The following is a 10,176-nucleotide window of genomic DNA, read 5'->3' as shown; positions in this document are numbered from 1 at the left end:
TGAGCCCACTTGCATCACTGCATCCTGAAATGAGACTCAACTGTTTCACTGAACTGCACTATTCTCAGGACTAAGAGACTGGTTCATTAAGGGTAAACAATCTACCAACTCAACTTCTGGACTATGAAACTTCTTGGGGGAGTTTCAAAGGTGAGACTGAGGAGGAGCAAAATACATGACCCTGAAATATGCCACTTTGGCATGTGGATTATTTTGAGCTAAAGGCAATCAAGATACAGCAGATTGAAGAAAAACTTTTACCTCTCCCTTAAGTACCTGAAAGAATTTAGATAAGGGGCCTGGTCCAGAAAGAAAGCTATTATGAAAGATAACTTTTTGTCTGAAAGACCTATCTATATGTTAGGGCCAACAACTAATTCTTATTGTCCTCTGAATCACCTACCTCCCCTTTGAAGCCCCAGGACCCTATCCATTTCTTAACTCAGGATGGCATATAAACTTCAATTGACTGATTTGTCCTTGGGTCTCATATATTTTTGGGGGCTGCCTTACAAACATAATTAAATGTGTTTTTCTCCCGTTAATCTGTCTTATGTCAATTTAATTCATAGACTAGCCCAAAGAACCTAAAATGGTAGAGAAAAACGTTTTCCTCCTCTACACAGTGAATATGCTGATCCTTACAAAGAAGAGGTCATCAATCCACTTGGAACGGGGGTGCATTCCAGTTCATGTTTCTAATTGTGACCAAGACTTAGGCTTACCATTCAGCCTTCTTTACTAAGCCCAGCCCCACCCTTAACCAATAATAGGCATTTAGATTAAAGTTAAGAAACACTAATTGGCTGGTAGGGGTAATCAAATCCAATAAGTGCAAGGGAAATAAGTAATTAGAAACAAACAGGAAGGGGCACTTGGTATCTCAGTTTGTTAAGCATCTGACTCTTGATTTTGGGTTAAGTTAGGATCTCAGGGCTCAGAGATTGAGCCCTTTGTTGGGCTCCATGCTGGGCACGGAACCTGCTTAAGATTCTCTCTCTTCCTCTCCCTCTGTCCCTCCCCTTCCTGCTTGAGCATGCTCTCTCTATCTCTCTTTCTCTCAAAAAAAAAAAAAAAAAAAAAAAAGACACCAAACAGGGTGCATAGCAGATACAGGCTAGGAATTAAAACACAACAATTTAGCCTCTGAATGTATTTTCTTATACTTTTTTCTTTTTTTCTTTTTAATGCAAATTAGGGTCTTATTCAAGGAGTAGCTTCCAAAAAGAAAATTTTATTTGTTTTGTTTTTTGTTTTTGTACTTTTTAAGGTGTTGCTGACCTTAGGAACTTTTCCAAAAAGAAAAGTTTAGATTTATAAAAGTCTTAGACTTTTCCTATAAGTAAAATAAGCATAATCAGTTCAGGAAAATACTCCCTGGAAACTATGACAAAGTAGCACAGTATTAGGAAGATTGGCCAACAGGGTGGTCAAAAGCCTGCAGGACAAACCAGGAAACATGATTCTAGTGGTTCTCTGGCCCTTTCTTTTCTAACAGGAATAAGGAATGCTCCTACTCTTCCCACCACCCCCCCACCTCTTTAAAAGAGCTCTTTTGGGAGGTTTTGCCAACTCTTTCAGTTGTGATCTCCAAAGGAAACAGGGAGATTTAATAGGAAATGTGGGATGCCAATATTCAGATAATTTTCAACCTCAAGAGAGAGAAATAGGAAAAAAGATTTCCAGCAATTTTAACATATGCCTGTCACTGTCAGCAGGCTTAACTGTGTCATATGGCTATCGGAATTTAGGAGGCAGGTGAACTCTAGAACAGGGAACTAAATGTTTAGAAGACAGACTAGTGTTAAAAAGCACTTGGTTATTTGCTTGCCAGGGTAACTTTTCCTGATTGGAACATGACTGACATCTGATACAAAAACACGGTTAGTTCCTCTGAGCACACGTTTACCATCTCTCTTCTTGTGCCCAAACTTTATGAGAAAGAAAGAGTCAAGTTTTCTTTCTCATTGTATGAAAAGAAGCAACAGAGGTAGAGTGAAAACTGAAACAATTAAGGAGGTAGAGGAGGCATTTATTGCCCTCTTTCTGATAAATTACAAGAAGACAGTCACAGGATGCAACTGCTTCTGGCATTCAAGTAGTTAAGAGATTTTGAGGTCAAAGCCACAAACACTGAAGTAATGGGGAACCATGCATAGGCTTTTCAAAAATCAGAGAGCTTCTTTGAGAAGCGAACAGAAATTAGATTAAGCTAATTTTGCTTAACACATGAAATTTGTTGTTAGTGATTTACAGAGCCCAGAAGATAATCAACTCTACAAGACATTCCAAACTCGGACCTAGAGTGTTGACAAATGTTACAAAGAGCAGAGAAAAGTCAGATGAGAGCAGAAGAAAGAATTCTCCAACTTCATGTCTGATACAATTATAGGTTGCACATGTGAAGAAGAATCATGGAATCTGTATGTAAATGACAGGGTTTACCAGGGACCTGACAGTGGCTCTAAAATTGACCTTAAAATTTTTACAGAAGTAGTGCATATAGAAAAATTAATAACTACTGATGAAATTTTAAAATTAAAATATCACTTTTATTTTTAAAACTCAGAGCTAACATTATAGCTGGCATATAATAATCACTTAATAAATATTAGCCACTTAAAAGTATATATATATATAAATAAAATGATATATATATAAATAATGTTATATATATATATTTGAATGCATATCTACTTATTGATCTACACTTTTAAAAGCCTACATTTGTTATTAAACAATATATTGGGACTATATTTATATGTCAATAAATAGCTTTTGTTGTTTTATTTTATTTGTTTTACCACTAACATCTGTATGCTTTACAATACAGCAAGATATAATGTTGATTATCTTGACTGTATCTGGAAATCAACAGACCTTATGTATAAATGCAATGAAGTCCCTTCTAGTCTGGGAACAGATTCTAAAAACAACAGAGCTTCAAAGGGAAGAGATACAGCAGAGATCAAATGTGCACATATTTAAATGAATATATGCAAAGATATAAACTAAAGAAATGACCCAAAGAAGAGAGATGAGACTCTCCCTTCCTTGCAACATGACTCTTCCTTCTCCTTTCCCTACATCCCTTTCTGTCTCCCCAGATGCGTTCTTGCTGGCTAGGTCACTCCAGGATTTCCTGATTATAATGAGGAAGCACAGCTGATCACTCCAGTGAGTTCAGATTGAAATCTTACCACCTTTTGACCTTTAGCTCCACCCTCTGTTACTAGTCTGAAAGTTGGCACCCATGACTGTAAATGGAAGAAAAAAGAAGGCAAAGAACCAGAGCAACATATGCCAGCGGCTGTTAGCTCTGCAAAGCCACACCTTGTTTTTTCTCTTCCTGTTTAATATGAGAAGCAGAGCCTGGGGCCATTATATTTTAGGGTGGGAACAGAACTGCAATGTACAAGCAGTTATTTACCTACTCAAGGCAATTATATTTCATCGAGAAAATAAAGGGCATCTTTGGGAACTTATTTATTCTCCTAACACCAAATCAATAATTCTGCCCACATCTTTCCCTTTCCCCATCTTCTTTCCTCTTGGTCCTGTTCTTACCAAAGGCTAGTCTCTCCCATTCGGCCCTGGGACCCATTGCCTCTGCCTGTTAGATACTGACCCTTGTCCTTCTCTTATCTTTTCTCCAGCATCATCCATATCTTCCCTCAACATGCAAACATACTCTAGTAGTTATCAGATTGAAAAACAAGCACAAATACAACAGATGCAAAAATCCTAAGTTGAGCCCTTGTTTACCTCCAGATACTACTTCCACCTGTTTTTATGTTCCCTTTTAAGTAAATCTCAAAAAAGTTTTGTACATGTGTTGTCTACACTTTTTGAACTTCATTTCATCCTTCATCACACTCTAATCTGGCCTCTGTCTCCACCAGTCACTAAAATAGCTTTGGTCAAAGTTACCAAGGACCTTTATGTTGACAAGACAATGGGCAGGCTGTGTCTTGTACTTGTCAACCTCTCTGCATCATTCCCCATGGGGAATGATTCTATCCTTATTCCCTGATGTCAGTGACACCTTGCTCCCCTGGGTTTTCTTCAGCCATTCTTGTAGAGGCCACCTTCAGGCAAATAGTCTTGAGAAATGGAATGCTGAAAGGGCCCACAGCGACCACCTGACTGACAGGCCCAGCAGGTGACCTGCCTCAAAATATCCACAGGCCCTAACTGGCCAATGGGCTACTTACAACTAGGCTCAGTTACCAAAAAGGGAAGATTCCATATGTAGCCATACCTCCTCATCTTCCCCCTTTAAAACAGCCCCCACCCACTGCCTCTTTGCAGAGTCTCTTCTCTGCTGTCCTGCCCACTGCTCCCATGTGGTGTATCCAATAAACTTGTATCTCCTTTGTTCTGCCTCAGAATTCTTTCACATCTCACCATTGACTTCCATCCCATTGTCACCCCACATTTGGGGGCCCCCAGCTGATTGGGCACACCCCATTTAGACACCACAATTCTGGTTGCTCTTTTATCATCTCTTTACCAGCCCTCCCCCTCTGGCTTCTAATAGTTAGATTTAGGACTAGGTCCTGGGTTCCATTCTCTTTGCTCTCTGCATTTTTCTCCCCAGTGATCCCATCCATGTCCATGGCCAAATTTATCATCTATTTACTGATAACTCCTATTGGAGACTATGGTCTAACACCTAGATATTCCCTTCAGGACTAAGGCACTCATTCCTCCAGCTGAGCTGTTGTCTGTTGGCAGCTCACAGCTGATTCCCTCATTGAGTATTGTCCTCTGGTCAAGATTAGACATCTTCCCCAAGAACCACCTGCATTTAATGCTAGTTGAAGCAAGGGTCCAAGCGTCTTCAGTTCAGGACAACTTTAAGGGCCACGCCAGTTCCAGAGTTCCCTGTAGAATTGGAAGAGGTCTCTGTTAACAACTATATCACAGTTCAACTTCTCCCTCTGACCAGTCATGCTTCCCCTACTTCCTTACACATATTGTTTTCAAGAGCACTCCTGTGGTAGACAGTGTGATACACCACCCAAATGTCCCTTCAGGAATGGAGGACTAGTTATGGCTGTTGGGAATGCAGCATATTTTTGTTAACATATACGTAAACACAGTTGCTTATGTAACAAGTTATATGTATAAATAACATATACATGTGTATATAACAGAAAGAGAGAGACACACACATAAACATACAGATAGATGCAAAAAGAGACCTTATATTCCATTCTAAAATTATAGCCATCCATGAATAAGGTACAATAATACAAAAGTCACTAGTTATAAAATATATTGAATCCGAATTGTGTTTTTGGTATATGGAATAACTTAAGTTTACCTGCTTTCATAGCTACAGAATTCTACTAATATTTGTGGAGAAAACACGATTTTTTCTTTATCTACATTTTAAATACTCTTGACCATTTTTTTCCTTTTGATAAAAATTACCTCCTTGAAGTTTCATTTTCCCTTCCTTCCTTCCTTCCTTCCTTCCATTCTTGTTTCAATGTCAAAGAGATGGCCTAAATAAGGGTTCTTGGAGAAGATCAGGTAGAACATTTGCATCTCAAAAGCACAGGCACAGAATATAATAGTTTCTCTAAGAAGGACTTCTGTTTCGAAGGCCAGGCTTTTTATAGTACTTTACAAGACTTTTAAGATGAATAGGAGAGGTTTGGGAATTAATAAAAAGGTAGGTGAACTGTAAATAGTTTCTGGAGCCACATTTCTGGTTTTGCAGAGGTTTGTAAAATAAGGGAAGTTGCTTTTAATTCCTCAAAGAATTGGGTTGTGCCCAAATGACATCAAGGGACTGGTCTGCCATCCAACCACAGTTTCATCAATTTGCTTTTTTATATCAGGGAGATTTCCAGCTAAGATGGAAATCAAAAGATTTCTATGTTCTGGATTTAGGTCTTTGGAATATTTTAGTAAATCCTTCCACAAAGGAAGTATTCCCAGGATCCCATCCACAGGGACTGAGTGGGGTTTAAAGTGAAGAGTGTAGGTCTGATATGTACCAGGATTTGGCAAGGATTTTTATTAATTTTAATTTTACTTTCCCTTGGCAGTTTAGCAGAAAACCCCTCAGAGTCCCATCAACCCTGGGAGGGGCCCATAAGGGGGCTCTCCTTCAAGGGTAGATATGGGGGCGTCTCTAAGTAACTTGGTGAGCTTTTGTTTATGGTCATGTAGTCTCTTCAGAGTGGAAAGATGATTCAGATAAAGGATTACTAGAAATGAGTACTTGAATAAAGAAAAATAGAAGGAGTAGTAGGAGTTGCATCCATCTTATGGTCTTTTTTTTCAGGTACTGCTTGTGTCTTTAATTTTTTCATTAGCTTTTTGTAATGACTTTTTCAATGAAGGTGTTTGGAATCTTGAAGCCTTTTGGAAGCTTCTGCATGCCATTTAAAATAGGTATCCCATTCTGTTTGATTTGGGAGTCCTTGCTTTCAAGCGTACTGCTTAAATGAATGATCTTGTCTAATTGAAATGTTCTCCATAATGACCATTGTCATTCTAGGCTGTAATTTCCCTGAGGGCTGGCAGTGGTTTGACAGGATCTTTAAGGAGCCACAATTGGAGATTAACCCACATTTCTGTCCACACATAGCTAGCTGCAAATGGGGGTGCAACCACATTTCTTTCCAGCCATATTCTAGGGCCCCTAACCTGACAGTTACTAAGCCAAATTTTTAGGACACAAATTCAATATGATTTTGCCACTTTTGTAGATATTTATAGCTTCCAAGATCATAGTTTTTAGACATAAAATAAGCAGGTGTGATGAAAAGTGGCATGCTCAACTCTTTGGAATTTAAGGATCCTATTTTTTTTAGCTAAGCCTTTGGGTCCTTTGGAGCCAAGCTAATTCCTAAGAGGGATGTGCCACTGGGCTGGGGATTGTGTAGTGTTTTACACTGTACCTCACTGCATGGAAATTTCTTGAAGTTGCTGGGTGACCTGATGTCAATATAACCCATTCTGGGACCAACTTATCCTGACACAGGAGTCTTAGAGTTGGGTGGTGAGTGTTCTAATAGCCACTAGGTGCTTGACCCATGCCCACCAATTTTGTGGCTTTTGGCTTCCAAGATTCCCTTTAACAATAGCCTTTACCTATACAAAACAAGAGAGATAAACACTTTCCTGTTAACATCCCAGCAGTAACCACAGATACTACTGCAGACAGGCTAGTAGAAAGCTTTGTGCACATCACCAGCAATTCCCAGCACTGAACTGGGGACTGGGGAAAGGATTGAAGCAGCAGACTCCAACAAATGGGGACTATGGACTGGGATTCCAGACAAATGTGGAACTGTGGACTGAACCATGTGCTAGAGACTCAGGTTCCAGATGGAACTGTCTGCCAGCCCAAGCTCACCTGCTAAGCCCTGGACTGGAAAGCCAATTAAATCAGCAGTGTGATGCAGAGAGAGTGGAGCTCAGAACCCAGAGGAACTAACGTATGGCCCTCAGAAACAGTGAGAAAGACAGAGAACTCAAAGGGTGCATTGGTATCATGCCTGTGTTTCTTGTTGTCCCCAAAGCTGTTGAAAGTCTTTTGAATCCCACTGCTGCCACCAAATCTGTTAAAAAAGTTATCCTAGTAAATTTTATCTATTTTTATTTTTTTTCTTTTCAAATGTTTATTTAAATTCTAGGTAGTTAACATACGGTGTAATATTGGTGTCAGGAGTAGAATTCAGTGATTCTTCACTTACATACAACACTGGGTGCTCATCATAACAAGTGCCCTCCTTAATACTCATCACCCATCTAGCCCATCCCACCCACCTCCCTCCATCAACCCTCAGTTTGTTCTCTATCTTTAAGAGTCTCTTACAGTTTGTTTCCCTCTCCCTCCCATATGTTCATCTGTTTTGTTTCTTAAGTGCCACATATGAGTGAAATCATATGGTATTTTTTTTGTCTGACTGACCTATTTCACCTAGCATAATACAATCTAGCTCCATGTTGTTGCAATGGCTGAGTAATATTGGACAAGGAGGTCATTAGCAAAGAGTGGATTATTTGTGGCAAGGTCATCTTCCTTTAGGGGATGGCTGAGGTCTATCAGGCAGATTACCTCAGTTCTGATCAGGAAATTCCAGATTATCTGGCCTAAGATTCTACTCCTGGGAGATGTTGAAAGTATAATTAAGTTCAGTATTAAGTCTTGGTTTGGTGACATGGGCTTAGCACAAGTGACTCCACTGGGCCCTGTTGTCCCTTTTTTAACACTAGCAAGCAGCAAATCAGGGATTTGAAGCCAGGCATGCTGTCTCTAGAATCTATGCTTCTAACTATTAACTATTACATTATGCTCCCTCTCTCTCTCTTTTTAAAGTTTTTATTTTAATTCCAGTTAGGTAACATACAGTTTTATATTAGTTTTGGGTTTACAATACAGTAATTCAACACTTCCATGTATCACCCTGTGCTCATCATGGCAAGTGCACTCCTTAATCCCATCACCTATTTAGCCCATCCCTACCACCCTTCCCCTCTGGTAACCGTCAATTTGTTCTCTATAATTAAGAGTCTGTTTCTTGTTTTCTCTCTCTTTCTCTCTCTTATTTTTTCCCTTTGCTTTTTTTTGTTTGTTTGAGTCTTAATTTCTACACATGAGTGAAATCTTATGGTATTTGTCTTTCTCTGACTTATTTCACTTAGCATAATACTCTAGCTCCATCCATGTTGTTGCAAATGGCAAGATTTCATTCCTTTTTATGGCTGAATAATATTCCAATATATATCACACCTTCTTTATCCATTCATCAATCGATGGACACTTGGGTTGCTTCTGTATCTTGGCTATTATAAATAGTGCTGCTATAAACATAGGGGTGTATGTTATCTCTTTGAATTAGTGTTCTTGTATTTTTTTTTGGTAAATATTCAGCAGTGCAATTGCTGGATCATAAGGTAATTCTATTTTTAACTTTTTGAGGAATCTCTATACTGTTTTCCACAGTGACTGCACTAGTTTGCATTCCCACCAACAGTGCAAGAGGGTTGCTTTTTCTCTACATCCTCACCAATACCTGTTGCTTCTTGTGTTTTTGATTTTAACCATTCTGACAGGTATGAGGTGATATGTCATTGTACTTTTCATTTGCATTTCCCTGATAATAAGTGAAGATGAGAATCTTTTCATGTGTCTGTTGGCCATCTGGATGCCTTCTTTGGAGAAATGTCTGTTCATGTCTTCCGCCCATTTTTTAATTGGATTATTCATTTTTTGTGTGTTGAGTTTTATAAATTCTTTATAGATTTTGGATACTAACCCTTTATCAGATATGTCATTTGCAAATATCTTCTCCCATTCTATAGTTTGCCTTTTAGTTTTGCTGATTATTTCCTTCTCTGTGCAGAAGCCTTTTATTTTGGTGTAGTCCCATTTATTTTTGCTTTGTTTCACTTGCCTCAGGAGACATATCTAGAAAGAAGTTGCTATGGTCAGTGTCAAAAAAGTTACTACCTGTGTTCTCTTCTAGGATTTCTGTGATTTCAGGTCTCACATTTAGGTCTTTCATCCATTTTGAATTTATTTTTGTGTATGGTGTAAGAAAGTGGTCCAGTTTCACTCTTTTGCATGTTGCTGTCCAGTTTTCCCAACATCATTTGTTGAAGAGACTGTATTTTTCCCATTGGATATTCTTTCCTGCTTTGTTGAAGATGACTGACCATACAGTTATGGGTTTATTTCTATTCCATTCTAGTGAGCTATGTGTCTATTTTTGTGCCAGTACCATACTGTTTTGATTACTACAGCTTTGTAATATAGCTTAAAGTCAGAGTCATGATACCTCCAGCTTTGCTTTTCTTTTTCAGGATTGCTTTGGCTATTTGGGATCTTTTTTGGTTCCATTCAAATTTTAGGATTGTTTGTTTTAGCTCTGAGAAAAGTGCTGTTGATATTTTGATGGGGTTTGCATTAAATGTGTAGATTGCTTTGGGTAGTATAGATATTTTAACAATATTTGTTCTGCCAGTGCATGTATGCTCCCCCTCTTTTTAATAAAAAGTAAATAAGCCATCACTCTGCTCCTTAACAACCTACAATGGCATGGCTGGTACGTAGAAGATAATTTTAACTCCTTTTATGGCCTTTATAGGCCCTCATGATCTGGTCCCTGCCAAACTCTCTATAGACCAAAGCCACACTGACTGCCCCCC

This window comes from Phoca vitulina, unplaced genomic scaffold (assembly GCF_004348235.1).
Source record: "Phoca vitulina isolate PV1807 unplaced genomic scaffold, GSC_HSeal_1.0 scaffold2, whole genome shotgun sequence".
NCBI classification, from domain to species: Eukaryota; Metazoa; Chordata; class Mammalia; order Carnivora; family Phocidae; genus Phoca; species Phoca vitulina.
Note: the sequence above shows the minus strand (reverse complement) of the source record.